The 18050-nt window shown below is 41.0% G+C and overlaps 1 protein-coding gene across 1 annotated transcript in view; it reads left to right on the top strand.

Moving 5' to 3' along the window:
- Nucleotides 1–18050, top strand: part of LOC144753662 (calcium/calmodulin-dependent protein kinase type 1G-like) — a 338654-nt gene that overhangs the window by 68322 nt on the left and 252282 nt on the right. The gene's annotated exons all lie outside the window — the stretch shown is intronic.

Raw genomic sequence — 18050 nt, 5'->3', positions numbered from 1 at the left:
TAGCTACTGATCAACACATGCAGCAGTTTACAGAACAACAGACATAATGATGCACAAATTAAGACAGTTTAGTCACTAACCCATGCACTCAGTGAGACACATTTAATCACTCACTCATACAGTCAGTCATGCACCTACTAAATCCTTCATCCAGACACTTATACATCCACTCATTCTTCAATATGTAAGACATATTTTAACTTTACAGAAACATACAGTCACTGGATGTTGTCATCAGTGATGTCATCAGTGATGTCATTTGAGATGTCATCAGTGATGTCATCAGTGATGTCACTGACCATGTCATGAATGATGTAATATGTGACATGATCAGCAGTGGATTGCGGGTGCGCGATATATAGTTAGTGCAACTAACTATATATGCGAATTTCAATGGTTTTGTGTGAGTAAAATAAGGTTTTGTAAATGCTAATTCCTAACTATATATGGTCTATAACCTATGGTTTTTTCAGTGAATTTCAATGGTTTTTTAATAGCAAATATCAAAAGCTGTAAAATGTATTCTTCTTTTAAAGGAAAAATATATTTTATATGTATTTAATATAATTTTTTTATGTATATACATTTTTTGAGGGAACGAATTTATCAACTATCATGCTGAAGAAGAGTGTGGGGGAAAAAAACAAAGAGGAGGACTAAGAGGAAAGAACAATCAGTTCAAAAATACAATTGCTTTAAAGCATGAAGTACTTTTCCACACATTTACATTTACATAACCCATATTAGAACATACAAAATATCTACAGAGGAGACGGTGTACATTGAATGTGAATACATGTTGGTACTTACATCAGCCACACAACACAACAGCTCTATTCAGAGCTACCCTACCTCAAAGCACTCTAAAATATTATTGTACTATTTCCCTTGGTTTTCCCCTTGTTACGCTTTCCGGAACGCTACCCGGTGCGCGGACCGGGCGCTAACCGTGCGAAAATTTGAAAAAAAAATGTGGGGTTTTTTACATATATGGGCCTCCTCAGCCACCCTCAGAAAACCTAGGGGGTCAGGATATGTCCCCCGTGCCCCCTTATACCCATTCCCAACATTGTTTATCCTCCATCTTGTGACTAAATTCGTCCGAAACACAAGATGGCGGACTCCCGTTACGCTACCGGTGAGCTACCCGGTTTGCGTACCGGGTAGCGCTTCCACCGCGAAAAATCGAAAACAATTTATTTTTATTTTTTTGCCCCGCGGGGCCCTTTAATAGCCCCCACATCAATCCTAGGGGGTCAGGAGGGGTCTACCTTGCCCCCTTTCATTCATTTCCCCCTTTGTTTATTTCCACCTCTTGTCTCTCGATCCTACCGAGAGACAAGATGGCGGCCGCTCCAGACTGTTTAGAATGTTGAAAGTCACTGGAGAGCCAATCCGCCTCTCCTCGCGAAGTTCCGTTACGCGTCTGGTACGCGAACCGGGGCGCTAACCGGGACGCTGTCACAGATATATATATTTTTTTGAACGTTAATTTCTCAAAATCCACTGGAGCACATATCTTGAGACCTAGCAAAGGCACATCGGGCAAACAGTCTCTACAATTTTGCCAAGTTTCATAGAAATCCATTCAGCCGTTCGAGCTAAAAGTGAGTCCAACCGCCCTATGGAAAACTCAATGTTAAAAACACGTTTTGGGACCCCCTTTTTTCTCGGCCCCCGCTTGACGAAACCCCCCCAAACTATCAGGGGACGCTCAGAAACAAAATGTGCCATTTTCCTGAAAACTTCAGCCAATTCCGTCCATCAACGCCAAAGTTATTCAACATAGAATTTTCAGAAATCCCTATTCAAAAAAATCCTAACTATATATACCTACTGGCGACTGCCAGTAGGTAATATATATATATATATATATATATAACATTTCTATGGCAAAATGAAACCCCTCATTCTGTTCCTTTTCAAATTAAATGTATTAAGTGTTACCACTTTATTCCAATCAAGATGACTTCAGGTGTGCCATACTTTTGTCATAAGTAAGACTGTTAGCGTTCTAGTTGTTCTTTAGAACACTCTGGGACATTCTGTCATTGGGCTATAGTTGGGCTACATCTGCCTGATATTTGGGCTACATTTGGGCTCTTTTGTCTCTGGTGGCCATCTTGGGAGACTGCATATCAGAATTTTTTTAATGAAATATAAGAGGATTTGAGAAGTCACTCAAAATGTGCCCTAATTTTTCTTTCTTCAGCACTAATCATAATTTCTATGGCAAAATGAACCCCCTCATTTTGTTCCTTTGCAAATTAAATGTTTTAAGTGTTAACACTTTATTCCAATCAAGATGACTTCAGGTGTGCCATACTTTTGTCATAAGTAAGACTGTTAGCGCTCTAGTTGTTCTTTAGAACACTCTGGGACACTCTGTCACTGGGCTATAGTTGGGCTACATCTGGCTGATATTTGGGCTACATTTGTTTTTTTTTGTCTCTGGTGGCCATCTTTGGGCTACATTGGGCTACATTGGGCTACATTGGGCTACATTTGGGCTCTAACATATATATAGCCCAATGTAGCCCAATATATATTTTTCAAAGTAAGGTAATATATATATCCAGTAATCTCTCTTCAAAGGAAAAGAAGTTGGGTCGCATGCCAATAGTCCTTTAAAGTAAATCCAAGGTATTTATTTTTCAAAAAACTCCAAACACTCCAAACACCAACGCGTTTCAATCTCTTACTGAGATCTTGTTCACGGTCTATATATATATTTATACATATATGATGTAACACAATTCTTAAAAATGTATATTTTACATTGTTATTTTTTTGGTTAATTATTTACATTTACCACTATAAAAAGCCCTATATAGGGCAAGTTGAAATTGCAAAAACAATTTGCAGGCAATAAAATCAAGGCAAATTGTACACGTCCTTTACCCCATGGTCAAGGGCTCTTGGCAAGAGATGCTCCCTTACTGAACGATATGGAATCACTTGATTCAGATCATGAAGGATCACAGGGTTCTTCTGCTCAATCCAACAGCAATGTGGGGGGCCTCACCAACTTCAAAGCTTGTTCCACTTACACTCCGGTGTTGCTTTATGACAATATAGACATTTTCCACGAGCAGGCCACTAAAGAGATCAAGTTGCTTTACTCCAAAGCGTTAAAAACCAAACAACACCAATACCAACAAAACGACCAATGCCAAAAACTTATAAGCAAGATTCAGCAAAATGGCAACATTATTGTCAGGCAGGTCGATAAGGGAGGCAATATAGTTTTATGGCCGAGAAAACTATATTTGGAAGAAGCCCTCTCACAACTAAAGAACTCAGACTGCTATAGACACTGTGACATCGATGTGATAAAGAAAGCCCAAGCTGACTTCTATTCTTTACTGATGGGATGGCGGTCATTTGGACTCATCAGTATGGATGAATTGAAATTTTTAAAAAATGACCACCCCATTATGCCAGTTCTATACCTGATCCCCAAGATCCATAAAAATCCGGCTAAGCCCCCGGGAAGACCCATTATTGCAGCATGTGGTGGGTTACTGGAAAAAACAACTGTCTATATCGATTCATTCTTGCAAGAACATGTGCAAAATCTACCATCTTTTGTTCAGGACTCGAATGATTTTCTTCGTAAAATTGAAGACATTGATTGGGATCCAAGCTGGTGGTTGATCACACTGGATGTTACATCCTTATACACCAGCATCATCCATTTAGATGGTATTAGAGCTGTGGATTTCTATTTGGGTCAGAGACCTTTGTTGATGGCTGAACACAATCGTATGCTTATATCTATGATTACTTTTTGTTTGAACCATAACTTTTTCATGTTCAACAATAGGTATTACCAGCAAGTCAGGGGTGTTGCCATGGGGGCCTGTTTCTCTCCCAGTTATGCCTGTTTGCATATGGGCTACTGGGAGAGGCAGGTCCTCTATGGTGAACACTCTGACATTGCGGCCAGGTCGATTGTACATTGGTATCGTTATATTGACGATGTGTTTTTGATTTGGAGTGGCACTCGGCTAGAGGCTGAACAATTCATTAACACTCTCAATTGTAACAACTTTAATCTGGCATTTACATCAGACATTAGCCAGGACCAGGTACATTTCTTGGACATCACTATTGAATCTTGCCAGGGGAAATTACAGACCAAGCTCTTCAGAAAGCCCACAGCAGGTAACACTGTGCTTCATGCCCAGTGTCACCATCCTGCCCACCTCATTCGCAGCATACCTTATGGAGAGATGCTGCGGATGAGGAGGCTGTGTAGCACTGATGTACAGTGCCACCTAGCACAGGAGGCGAGCAAGACCAGGTTCCTGGCTAGGGGATATAAGAGAACCGAGATTGATAGGGCAATCTGTAAGGCCAATGCTTTGCCCCGGAATCAGATACTGGAACGAAAGAAAAAATCCAGCTCAATGGAAACTAAAACACAGCCAGTGAGACTGATCTGGGCCTACAATAGGCAGCATGGCGTGCTCAGGAAAATCGTTACCAAGTATTGGGACCTCATTAAATGCGATCCCATCATTGGAGAGAAAATGCCGGCCAAACCGCTCATCACCTTTAGAAAAGCATATTCTATGCAGGACGCTTTGGTAAAGCCAAGTCCTGAGGTGGTAACTCGCAACAACTGGCTGGACAAAAGTAAAGGCTTCAGAAAATGTTCCAGCTGTAAAGCCTGCCTCCATGGCGTCAATAAAACGGAATATATGGTTCCTTTTTCAACTACCACACGCAAGATCAGTAAACAATTGACTTGTAAAAATGACCATGTGGTATATGTGCTGGAGTGTCCTTGCGGCCTGCGCTATGTTGGTAGCACTAAACTGCAGGTGCACAAGAGGATACTCCAGCACATACGGGCCATTAATACCAATGACGCTGCTTATCCAGTAGCACGCCATTTCAAAGAGAGTCACAACAACAACAGTGCTCTTTTGAAATACTATGCTATCAACTCGGTTGGTCCCTTGAGAAGAGGAGGAGACAGAGAGGGGTTATTAAGAAAATTGGAAACCAGATATATTTTGGAATTGGACAGCAAAGCCCCAGGGGGTCTCAATTCCACGGAAGATCTTTATACTTGCCTGTAAAATCCATCTACATGACACACTGATCTAGCTGCCCAATTGCAGTTTGCTCCCTGTCTCTGGTTTCTCCCTTCGTTCTTCCTTCTAATGACTTATTTATGGCAGATAATGTACTGGTTTGGATTAGTAAATCTGAGAACTTGATTATGGCTATATATTAATAATCTTACATCTAAATAGCTAGCTGAAGACACAATCTATTCTATCCTAGTCTAGGATTAGGCTAGGATTTGTACATATATAAATATAAAAAATAATGAATCGATATATAAAAAAATACTTCTATAAAAACTATTATGATATGAAATTAAGTACTTTATCTCACTGTCATGGTTGGTTACACCATCGCATGTTGATGTATAGGCTTGCTAGGCAACTCTAGACTGTATCTTGTTTAAAGTTTGGGGGCTGCGATAAGGTATTTTACCAGCCATTATCTCCTCCAAAATCAACATTGCAATCACGACCTTATGTGCAAATGATATTGGTCTCATGGCACCTCATGGCGTTCATGCTTTTTAAACTTAGTATGTTCAATTCATTTAACCTGTACATATTTATGAATTTCATTTACTGTATATTTATTGTGGTTTGAATGTATTGCACTTGCCTTAATACTCATTCCTTCACAGAACACAAGTTAATTCTGTGTGTATATACACTATTGATTTTGAGTTTGTAAATATATGTACATAGGTAACAAACCTCTATTAAGATATGCCAAATTTGCACAAACAATGATGGTTTTGCATATGAAGATTCTTCGATGCCATGATACATATATCATATATTGTTGATGGGGATTATCCCGATATGCACTTTATAGCCTAGTGATATGACTTCTATGTCTATCATTTTACCTCGTAACCATGTGATGTAGATAACCAATCATGGGTTTAGGCACATTGCACTTGCACTTTAAATTTTGCCTTCCCTCCCCCCAGCGTCATGTGATCAAGGCCTCTGTGCAGGCCGAAACGTTATGTCGAGGTGGGCCCTCCACGTTACTGAATAAACCTACTGCTCACCTGCACCTTGGGTCGCCTCTGTTTGTCTGCGCATGGTATCCAGCGATTGGGCTCCTGCCGAGAGATTTGGAGATTGTTCTTATATATATATATATATATATATATATATATATATATATATATATATATATATATATATATATATATATATATATATATATATCTATTTACAGCAACTCCGGTTTAAAGGATAATGCCTGGCTGAATCACGGGCGGTCTGAGTTGGGTCTAGCGGCAGCCCAAAATATCCCAAATCCGTACCGTTATTCAACAGACGTACTCGGACACCACAGTTTGCTCGTGCAAAGTTTTTTAATGGCAGGAAACAACGCGTTTCACCTTTCGGCTTGATCACGCCGAAAGGTGAAGCGCGATGTTTCCGGCCATTAATAAATATACTTTGCACGAGCAACCTGTGGTGTCCGCGTACGTCTGTTGAATAATGGTACGGCTTTGGGATATATCTATACTAATATAATAAAGAGAGAGCTCAAACCTTAGAGGCGGGTAATCTCAGGAACCACAGCACCAATCACAACACCCAATACAGCGTTGGAAAGGGCAGTTGCAGCAGAAGTACATAGGCTATGCAGACGCCCACCATATACATTTAGAAGGTAAAAGAACCGTGCCAGCAAAGTAGTCCCTTGTGGGCATGTCTGCGTTGTGCTGTGGGCGTGTGCTGGGGGTGTGGCAAACACTGGGGGCGTGTGGTACGCTCCGCCCTTCATGCCATGTTTCATATCGTGTGCTAATCCCACCCTGCTCCCTTTAAATACCCCTGCACCCCATAATCATAACCCACCCTTACTCCTTAAAATACCCCAACACCCTTAAACACTAACCCATCTTAACCCTATAAATATACCCTGTACCCCAAAACCCATACCTATCCCTAAACCCTAAAACTACCCCTGTACCCCATAACCCAAAACTATATCTGAACCCTTAAAATACCCAAACACCCCAAAACATATACCTCAGTACCCCAAAACATATACCCCTATACCCATACTTACCTTATCCAAACATAAAAAAAACATGCTTTTACCATTCATGCATTTACAACAAATTGCGTTGTAAATGTATGCGTGGTAAAAGCATATAAAATGTAATGCCATGCGTTATAATGGCATTGCGGAGTCATGGTACTTTCGTAAAGAAAGTTGCGGAATAATGGGTGTTTACCCTCCCCCGGTAAGTACATTGGTGGCTCGGCGGCCCACATCTCCAGCAACATACTCATATTTTTTCATCACCCTTTTGAAAAACTGTACAGGTCTCTCTCATTGATGGCCAGCACCGACATACACTTTTAGACACACCTCCCACCACAAGTTCTAGAATTGCGAACTTTAGAGCTGGGGAGCTACGTTCGAATCTCGGCATCAGCTCAACATCCTGTGATTCCAGGCAAATCGCTTTGTCTCCCCGTGCCTACCACAAATGAATGTGTTCTTCTGTAATGTAAATTGTGCTCATGCCATGTTGTCGAGTTCGCGCTATATAATATTGCAAGGAAAAATAAAGTAGGGAAACTCGAGTTCACACACTACTGAACACGCACTCTTAAGTGCATCAGCAGTGCACTGTGCATATATATATACACATATATATATATACATATATATATATATATATATATATATATATATATATATATATATATATATATATATATATATATATATATATATATATATTCACTGAAAAAACCATAGGTTATAGACCATATATAGTTAGGAATTAGCATTTAAAAAACCTTATTTTACTCACACAAAACCATTGAAATTCCATATATAGTTAGTTGCACTAACTATATATCGCGCACCCGCAATCCACTGCTGATCATGTCACATATTACATCATTCATGACATGGTCAGTGACATCACTGATGACATCACTGATGACATCTCAAATGACATCACTGATGACATCACTGATGACAACATCCAGTGACTGTATGTTTCTGTAAAGTTAAAATATGTCTTACATATTGAAGAATGAGTGGATGTATAAGTGTCTGGATGAAGGATTTAGTAGGTGCGTGACTGACTGTATGAGTGAGTGATTAAATGTGTCTCACTGAATGCATGGGTTAGTGACTAAACTGTCTTAATTTGTGCATCATTATGTCTGTTGTGATGTAAACTGCTGCATGTGTTGATCATTAGCTATACGAGAGGCTATATGTGTTATTAATTGGTTGCCCAAGTATTTCTATGGGAGATTGAGTTTGTGTGGGGGTGGCTGGAAGGTGTGTGACTCTATGCATAGATGTGTGAGCAGTTTATTCACTAGGTGTATGAGTTCAAGAGTGCATGTGGAAACAGCTACATGGGCAGTTGACTGTGTGCATGAGTGTATTGATGAGTGAATGGATATCTCAATGCTACATGTCATAGTAAGTACATATGTAAAACACAGTACATGTGAGAGTTGGCATATATAAATAACTGTGCATGAGAGCCACTGAATGAGTGAGTGGTTGTATCGATCATTGTGAACTTGTATCAGGGATTGTATAAGAGAGTAAATATGTGTTAGTATATGTTTCAATAAGTAAGGTGTGTTTAACTGTATAGTTGAAGAAATGGAGGTGAGATTGTTTCTTTGCATGACTGACTGGGTGTGTGAGTAACTCCATGGATGAGTGGCAGTGTGTGAGTGTCTGTATACACTGAGTGTATCTAAGGTTATATTAGAGTCTGAAGAGGTTTATCGTATTAGCACAAGAATGATGTCAAATGAGATGTCATCAGTGATGTCATCAGTGATGTCATTTGAGATGTCATCAGTGATGTCATCAGTGATGTCACTGACCATGTCATGAATGATGTAATATGTGACATGATCAGCAGTGGATTGCGGGTGCGCGATATATAGTTAGTGCAACTAACTATATATGGAATTTCAATGGTTTTGTGTGAGTAAAATAAGGTTTTTTAAATGCTAATTCCTAACTATATATGGTCTATAACCTATGGTTTTTTCAGTGAATTTCAATGGTTTTTTAATAGCAAATATCATAAGCTGTCGAATGTCAAGTACGTGGTAAGTAAAAACATTTTCGTGTTTATGCACACTGATCTGCTTTGAATGCTGCCCCCCACCCCTCATTTCTATTAGGAGTACTCTCTCTTTGCAGATAGTGAAGGGTAGTTAACGCAGGCCTTTGCCCCCGTTGTAATCCGTCTTGCCTGCTTCTCTCTCCATTTGATTGATTATTCTCTTTGGTTCATTCTCTATTTACAAACAAGCACAGAGTCGCAATACTCTGTTTAGTCTTTGCAGATAGCGAAAAATCGTGTAAAAAAACAAAAGGAATCGAGCAAAATCAGTAGGCCACTAATGGGATCTCTTTTTGACCTCCCTAAAATAGAAACATTAGGAACAACCTGTTGATAATACCAATGTGTATGTACATAAGCGGCGTTCATTTGTGTTCACAGTACCCCTTGTTGATTGTTTGAATCGAGCATTGAATTGTTCGAAGTTGGTTCTCTTAAGAATCTTCTCTGCCTGCAAACGAGGAAGAATAGGAATATTCTCTCTCCCTTTGCAGATAGTGAAGGGTAGGTAACGCAAACCTTTAACACGTCGTGCCTATTTCGTTCCTCATTGATTGATTGTTTCCCCAAACATTGACTGTTTGGGAATTGGTTCTTTTTGGAGGTATTCCCTGTTTGCAAATATGCGTAGGAAAATCTTTGCAAATAGTGAAAGGGTACGTAATGCGGACCTTTCTCCCCCGTTGTAATCTGTCATGCCTATCTACTCCCCACTGATTGATGCACCTGTTTCACCCGGACCATTTACTAGAGATACGTCATCTGGCCCGACCAGAGAGCACCCCTAGTGAAAAGGACATATGCAATAATAACGAAGTGATCACTGTATCCTGTTAACAGAAACTTTAGCATGAAACAACCTGGAAAGAAAAGAATAGGAAAACGAAAATCAGTAGGCCACTGATGAACATGAACTTTTATTAAACAACGAACAAAGAAACGATAACATAACGTAATGATAAAACCTATTAATGTCCTAGAAACAAGAAAACGTTAAAATATGCCAGTGGTGAGAGACCAGAAAAACAGTAAGAGAAACCAAATCACCCCTCGCTGTCCCACCGCCTGCCACGCCAAAAAAATAGATAGACTAGGGAAAATGCAAGTCAGTAGAACATCCGCCCCCACTCTGGAAACTTCCAAGGTGGGGCAGGGTTGCGGCTACGCCCAGCCGGGAGCAGCCCATATAAGGCGGGTCCTGCTGCCACGCCTCGGCCAGGAGATCCTAACGAAGGGTGTAGCCGGAGGAGAGGCCGAGGCCAGCGGGACCCGGCCAGGGGATTGCCTTTACAACGCTGAAGAGTTGCAGGGGGGGGAATATCTCCTCGACCCTCCCCTCTCTCTCCCAGTCCGGCCGCGGTGGCCCTTGAGAGTTTCAGGTAGTCCCGCCACATGCTCTTCCGGTCCGGCCACCAACGGTCGGGGGGCCGAGGCCGACGGGATCCGGCTGCAGCCGATAAACCAAGGAACCCGTTCATGGGGCCAGAGCCAGGGGCGTCCGGCCGACATCCACCGGAAGCCCGGCCCGAAGTCGGACGGGACACTTCTTCTTTCTTCAAAAATGGCTTTGACAACACTGGGGGGGATGTCTTGCACATGCCTCCGACCCCCCCCCCTCGTCCTCATCGCCTGGTCCGGCCATAACAAATCTAAAGCGAGACGCCGTGGGGTGCACTGGGAGGGAGAGACGGTGCGAACAGGCCTCTCCCGCCTCCCCAGGTGGAGGCTTCCCAGCTGCACCCTCAGCGCTCCAGGCGCCCGGAAAAGGGTTCTTCCACTGTGGCCATGCTGCAACGTCTCGCCCGGCAGGGTGGAGCCCGTCCGCTCATTTGACCCCGCGATCGCCAGTAGCTACCGAACTCTCAAAATGGCGGTCGACCTGGCAAGAGCGGGCCCAGCATAAAGAAATGGCCCGGTCACTGGTTGACTCCACCACCGTAGTCCTCCACGACCTTGAATATTCTAGAGGAACCGCGGGAGTCTCCGACCCCCGAGGGGGAATGACTGCCATGATCGCCCGTGGAGTGACGAAACTGTATCCGCGGGACGTCGGCGCTCCCATGCTCACTTTGAATTACTAGAATCCTGCAGACCTCAGTTCCGGTGAAAGCACAGTGTGACCCGGTAGGAAAAATTGTTGCATCCCCTCCCCTTTTTGACTGATAGTTCAAACCACCGATCCTTTCCTTTGCCCTTTTAACGGAACTTTGGACTGCCTCCCCCTCTTTTACATTTTCTAGAGAAAACAAAACATTAACCACTACATTAGCATAGCAGTTGACACCAGAACTGTTTTCAAATTGAAAACCAACAACATCTTCAACAGAATCCTTTTTGTTTCTGCTGTGACCCTGCTACAGCACAGGCATTGTCCCCAGCAGTAATTCTGCAATGCCGGTAAGAATAGCTGTGGTGCCTACTGGACTCACTCACCCCCGCGGCGCCCCACGCCGTTATTTGCTGGGCGGCAACTTACTAGACATCACTTTCGTGCCATCTAGATTTCAGCGCGTTCTGCTGCCTCATAATTTGAAAGAACTAGTAACATGTCCTCATCAGGAATTCAAAAGAAATTGCCACGGTCTCTTCGTTGTTTAAATGTTTTTACTGTTTTTGTTTTGTTGTATATATTTATATGTTATTAAAGTTTTATATTCCTACTACTTTGTTGGAGTGCTATATATTTTTAATGTGACACATAATTGTAAAAACTTTGATGTACAAAGAGTCATTCCTGGAATCTTCCGCTTCAGGCTCGGTCCCCTCCCCAATCACAATACAGGATGGTTTTCAGATAGTAGGAACACGTGTGGTGTGACGGATCTCATCGGGTGTGGGCCTTGATCTACTATAACTCCTTTGAAGAGGGGTGATTCTTTACAGCTGGAGCCATAAACTACATCTGCAGGGCTAGCTGATAGCCTGGACAATCGGACACAGAGGAAGAGGAGTGTCAGAGGGTGCGGTAGTGAATAGGGCGAAAGGGAGGTGTCGGGCGGGCACAGAGTGTGATTCTCAGGGAAGAGCAGCGCAGATGGGGGGAGGTTTATTGCCCATGCATAAGACAGAGAGCGGGGGTGACCAGTGCCTGGGGAAGATGCTTGCGAGGGTGGGGAGCCATGCTACGAATCGACAGCGTGCAGAGAGTGGGTCTGGTCAAGGCATCTAAAATGGCTGCCGTGCACGACAAAAGTGTGGCATTCAAAAAAGGCAAGATGGCGCAAACAATGTTTTTCAACACTTCCTCATTTCCTTAGAATCGAACGTTAACAGACGTTGGTGCATATTACCAAAGTTAAGCGATATTTATCGCTAACGATGCTTACCAACGAATTTTTTACCGCTAAGCATCGTCAGAAATTATCGAAGATAAACCTTGCTATTATCAAGGTTTATCGCAAATGCGATAATAAACGGCCGCAATGCATGAATATCGCTAAAAAGTCAGCGATATTCATGCATTACCGAGCTAATGCTCTTAGCCATGTTATCCACCTCCCATTGGATAACATGGCTAAGAACTGCTCAGGGCAGGTGTTACTTTTTGGAGATATTCGCGCTTAGCGCGAATATCTCCAAAAGTTGGTAATAGGAGATAGATATCTTGCATGTTGTAATGCAAATTATTGTGGTATATGGAACTCATACCATAATCTCTCAGGAAAGCAGAAACTGATCCTTTTGGGACCGCCTGAAAAGGCCTAGGGGGTGAGGGGTACTCTACTTTGCCCCCTTTTCACGTTCCGAACTATTTTATTTTACTCTCTTCTGTAATTACACGAAATAGCAGCGATAAGATGCATCGGAGACACACAGTGAGAGAAAGGAGGCCGGAGATGAAGAAGAGATGTCAAATACACATTGGAGATAATATAGTGGCAGAAGGGAAGTAAATATGAGTAAACTTACCATGTAACATAAAAATGTTGCACTCTATACTATAAGTCTCATTTTATACTACAATCACTTCGCTACAACCTCATAAATTAAAAATAAAAATGAATAATGTCTCAAACAATTTTTGATTTCTAAATATAAATTTATTCTTCAGAATTTTCTAAATTTGAAAGAACTAGTAACATGTCCTCATCAGCAATTTCCTCATGAAAAGTCTGCAATGATGATTCTTGTAACTCTATGGTCTCCAAACATTCGATAAATTCGCCATCAACAGATTGATCAAAAAAATCATTCAAGTCATCTCCTCCTTGTGACAATATTTCATTATTGGTGCTGTCAATTTCAATCAATGTAGTGGAATCATTCAAGTCATCTCCTCCTTGTGACAATATTTCATTATTGGTGCTGTCAATTTCAATCAATGTAGTGGAATCATTCAAGTCATCTCCTCGTGACAATATTTCATTATTGGTGCTCTCAATTTCAATCAATGTAGTGGAATCATTCAAGTCATCTCCTCCTTGTGACAATATTTCATTATTGGTGCTGTCAATTTCAATCAATCTAATGAAATCATACACGTCATCTCCTCCTTGTGACAATATTTCATTATTGGTGCTCTCAATTTCAATCAATGTAGTGGACAATTCAAAAGAAATTGCCACGGTCTCTTCATTGTGAGCCATTTTATTTTGAAATTGCTTGCTGTAAATTGCAGAAAAAAATAATCACTTTCATTTATCGTTTTTAGTAATACATAATATAAAACTAACTTTATCAAGTATTTAGTATAACAGAAGGACTGCAAATAAATAACAGAAAACATTTTTCAAATTATCTTCAAGTGTACAACATAGTTCCCCTTACAAATTAACAACTCACCTTTTTAAAAGTAGGAGAAGTGTTAGTACTGTGTAAATCAAACACCAGAAATTCACCACCAAAAATTCCTCACAAATGTACCTCAGACAGTAGTATCACAAAATGGCTGTGGTTTCCTCTCATTTGACATATATACATAACCAATTAACTTTCATCACACACAAATACAAAACCAAAGTAACATTTTAATTGGTTCTAAATTTCAACACTTTCAAATGTGTTTTCCCCATGCAATTTTCCATAGGACATTTACATACGTCTACAGCCTGAATGGCTGAACGGAATTACACCAAACTTGGCAAAATGGTACATCAAACCTAAGAGGTCAGGAAGGATCTACTATGCCCCCTTATGGTCATTTGCCCCTTCGCTTTGGCCTCCTCTTGTCTCTCGATCCTACCGAGAGACAAGATGGCGGCCGCTACGGACTGTTTGGAATGTTGACAGACGCCGGAGAACCAATCAGCTTCGCAAAGCTCCGTAACGCGAAAAGTACGCGAAGCGGAGCGCTGTTACAGATATATATCTTTTTTTGAACGTTAATTTCTCAAAATCCACTGGAGCACATATATTGAGACCTAGCAAAGGCACATCGGGCTACCAGTCCCTAATATTTTGCCAAGTTTCGTGCAAATCCATTCAGCCGTTCGATTATTGACATTTAGATACGTCTACAGCCTGAATGGCTGAACGGAATTACACCAAACTTGGCAAAATGGTACATCAAACCTAAGAGGTCAGGGAGGATCTACTATGCCCCCTTATGGTCATTTGCCCCTTCGCTTTCGCCTCCTCTTGTCTCTCGATCCTACCGAGAGACAAGATGGCGGCCGCTACGGACTGTTTGGAATGTTGACAGACGCCGGAGAACCAATCAGCTTCGCTTCACAAAGCTCCGTTGCGCGAAAAGTCCGCGAACCGGAGCGCTGCCCGGTCCGCTGTTACAGATATATATCTTTTTTTAAACGGTAATTTCTCAAAATCCACTGAAGCACATATATTGAGACCTACAAAAGGCACATCGGGCTACCAGTCCCTACAATTTTGCCAAGTTTCGTGCAAATCCATTCAGCCGTTCGGGCTAAAAGTGAGGCCAACCGCCCTATGGAAAACTCAATGTTAAAAACACGTTTTAGGACCCCCCTTTTTTCTCGACCCCCCCTGGACAAACCCCCCCCCAATTTTCAGGGGCTGCTCAGAAACAAAATGTGCCATTTTCCTGAAAATTTCAGCCAATTCCGTCCACAAACGCCAAAGTTATTAGACATAGAATTTTCAAAAATCCCATAGAGAAAAAATCCTAACTATATATACCTACTGGCGACCGCCAGTAGGTAATATATATATATGTATACATACATATATATATATATATATATATATATATATATATATATATATATATATATATATATATATATATTCACTGAAAAAACCATAGGTTATAGACCATGTATAGTTAGGAATTAGCATTTACAAAACCTTGAAAATTCACTGAAAAAACCATAGGTTATAGACCATATATAGTTAGGAATTAGCATTTAGAAAACCTTATTTTACTCACACAAAACCATTGAAATTCCATATATATTTAGTTGCACTAACTATATATCGCGCACCCGCAATCCACTGCTGATGATGTCACATATTACATCATTCATGACATGGTCAGTGACATCACTGATGACATCACTGATGACATCATCTAGTGTCTGTGTGTTTTTGTAAAGTTTAAATACGTTTTACATATTGAAGAATGACTGGATGGATGGAAGACTGAGTGTGTGTGTGGCTGGCTGGGAGGTGTGTGACGCTGTGCATATCAATGTGTACTTGTATCAGTGATTGTATAAGAGAGTAAGTATGTGTTAGTATATGTGTGAAAAGTATGGTGTTCTGTGTTTAACTATAGATGAGGAAATCGAAGTGTGATTGATTCTTCACAGGACTGACTAGGTGTATGAGTGCATATGATAGTGTTCTAATAATAACTGACTGTATGTATGAGTAATTGTATGGGTGAATGAGTGAATGTGTGTGTAGACGTACGAATCAGTGAGTGCGTATGTAGTAACTGGTATTGGTGTGTCATGATGTCATCAGTGATGTCATTTGAGATGTCATCAGTGATGTCATTTCAGATGTCATTAGTGATGTCATCAGTGATGTCACTGAAGTATGGTGTTCTGTGTTTAACTGTATAGATGAAGAAATGGAAGTGTGATTGATTCTTTACAGGACTGACTTGGTGTGTGAGTAACTCCATGGATGAGTGGCAGTGTGTGACTGTCTGCATAGGTGTATGAGTGCATATGATAGTGTTGTAATAATGAGTGACTGTATGTATGAGTGATTGTATGGGTGAATGAGTGAATGTGTGTGTAGACGTAGGAATCAGTGAGTGCGTATGTAGTAACTGGTATTGGTGTGTCATGATGTCATCAGTGATGTCATTTGAGATGTCATCAGTGATGTCATCAGTGATGTCATTTGAGATGTCATCAGTGATGTCATCAGTGATGTCACTGACCATGTCATGAATGATGTAATATGTGACATCATCAGCAGTGGATTGCGGGTGCGCGATATATAGTTAGTGCAACTAACTATATATGGAATTTCAATGGTTTTGTGTGAGTAAAATAAGGTTTTCTAAATGCTAATTCCTAACTATATATGGTCTATAACCTATGGTTTTTTCAGTGAATTTTCAAGGTTTTGTAAATGCTAATTCCTAACTATATATGGTCTATAACCTATGGTTTTTTCAGTGAATTTCATTGGTTTTTTAACAGCTAATATCTGTAGCTGTAAAATGTATTCTTCTTTAAATCCAAAAATATATTTTATATGTTTATTAATAACTTTTTTTTTAAATATTTTTTTTTCTTCGTTCCCGCTTCGCGAATCGGGAAGCTTCCCGTTAGCTGACCTTGATGCCGCGAAATAGACCGCGAGCCGGTAAACGTTTCTTTACCGCAACTGCCGCGTTAGAAAACAACATCGTGACGCCTCCCGTCCGCATGACGTTTCGCGTTGTCGCGTGATACGTCATATGACGTGCTACGTTAGCGAACTGGTACGCTTACCGAGTCGCAAAGCACAGGTTTCTGGAAGCAAACCGGGAGGCCCTGCAAAGCGCTTAACGTAAACACAGCAGGTCATGTGACTTGGTAATAACACTTTTCATTGGTTCATTTCACTTTTGGTTTCCTAATGATGTAAGACTAGGTCATATAATCTAAAATGAACACTTTTCATTGGTTGAGAACTATTGTTTTTCCCAAATGATGAAAATCCCTCCTTCTTTCCTCACTCTGACTTTCATCATTGTGAGAGAAAGACCCTTTGTTACCAGTGAGCAATGGCTTCTTTAGTAGCTTCAGCTGGTGCTTCCCCACCACCTCCACCACATCCAAGGAAGAGTGGACCACCTGCTCAAGTTATAATTCAGCAAGAAGAGGAAGAAGAGGAACAGGACGACGAGCACGAAGAGAGGCACTTTTTGCCTGAGGAGCCCAGGACGTCTCACCGGAAAGAAAACTTCATTTGGCAATTTTTTAAAATTCCCAAAGGTCAGAAAAAAGTAAATGCAAGATACGTAACTTGCCTTATATGTCAAGATAGACTGTCCAGAGGGACCGACAAAAAATACAGTTTCGGAAACTACACAATGCATCGCCATATGACTAGGTGGCATCCTAACAACTACAGTGCTGCACAGTTTCGTAACGACCTAGATAATCTCCCTATTATGGCCAGAAGATCTGTTGTACCGGAAGTAACGGGACCAGAGGGCAGGGAGATGGTGCCAAATATTCAAACGAGATTTCATGAAGTAAAACACGTCTGCGTATATTGCAATGGATTCATTTGCTACGGAGAAAGAAGCATCACTCTGATCAACAGAGCTATTGACTATCATATGCAAGTTTGTACGAAACGCCCCAAATAATAAATACTTTTTTTTTGTTTTGTTGCTCCTGTTGAGCCCTTTACAATGAATCGTTTTCATTGCCCCCTGCAAGAAAAACCCAAAAAAATATAAAACTGTTCAGAAAAATTCAAAAAAAGTAAAAAA

The sequence above is a fragment of the Lissotriton helveticus genome, chromosome 5_1 (genome assembly GCF_964261635.1).
Source record: "Lissotriton helveticus chromosome 5_1, aLisHel1.1, whole genome shotgun sequence".
Classification (NCBI taxonomy): domain Eukaryota; kingdom Metazoa; phylum Chordata; class Amphibia; order Caudata; family Salamandridae; genus Lissotriton; species Lissotriton helveticus.
This window is presented reverse-complemented; position numbering and strand designations above follow the sequence as displayed.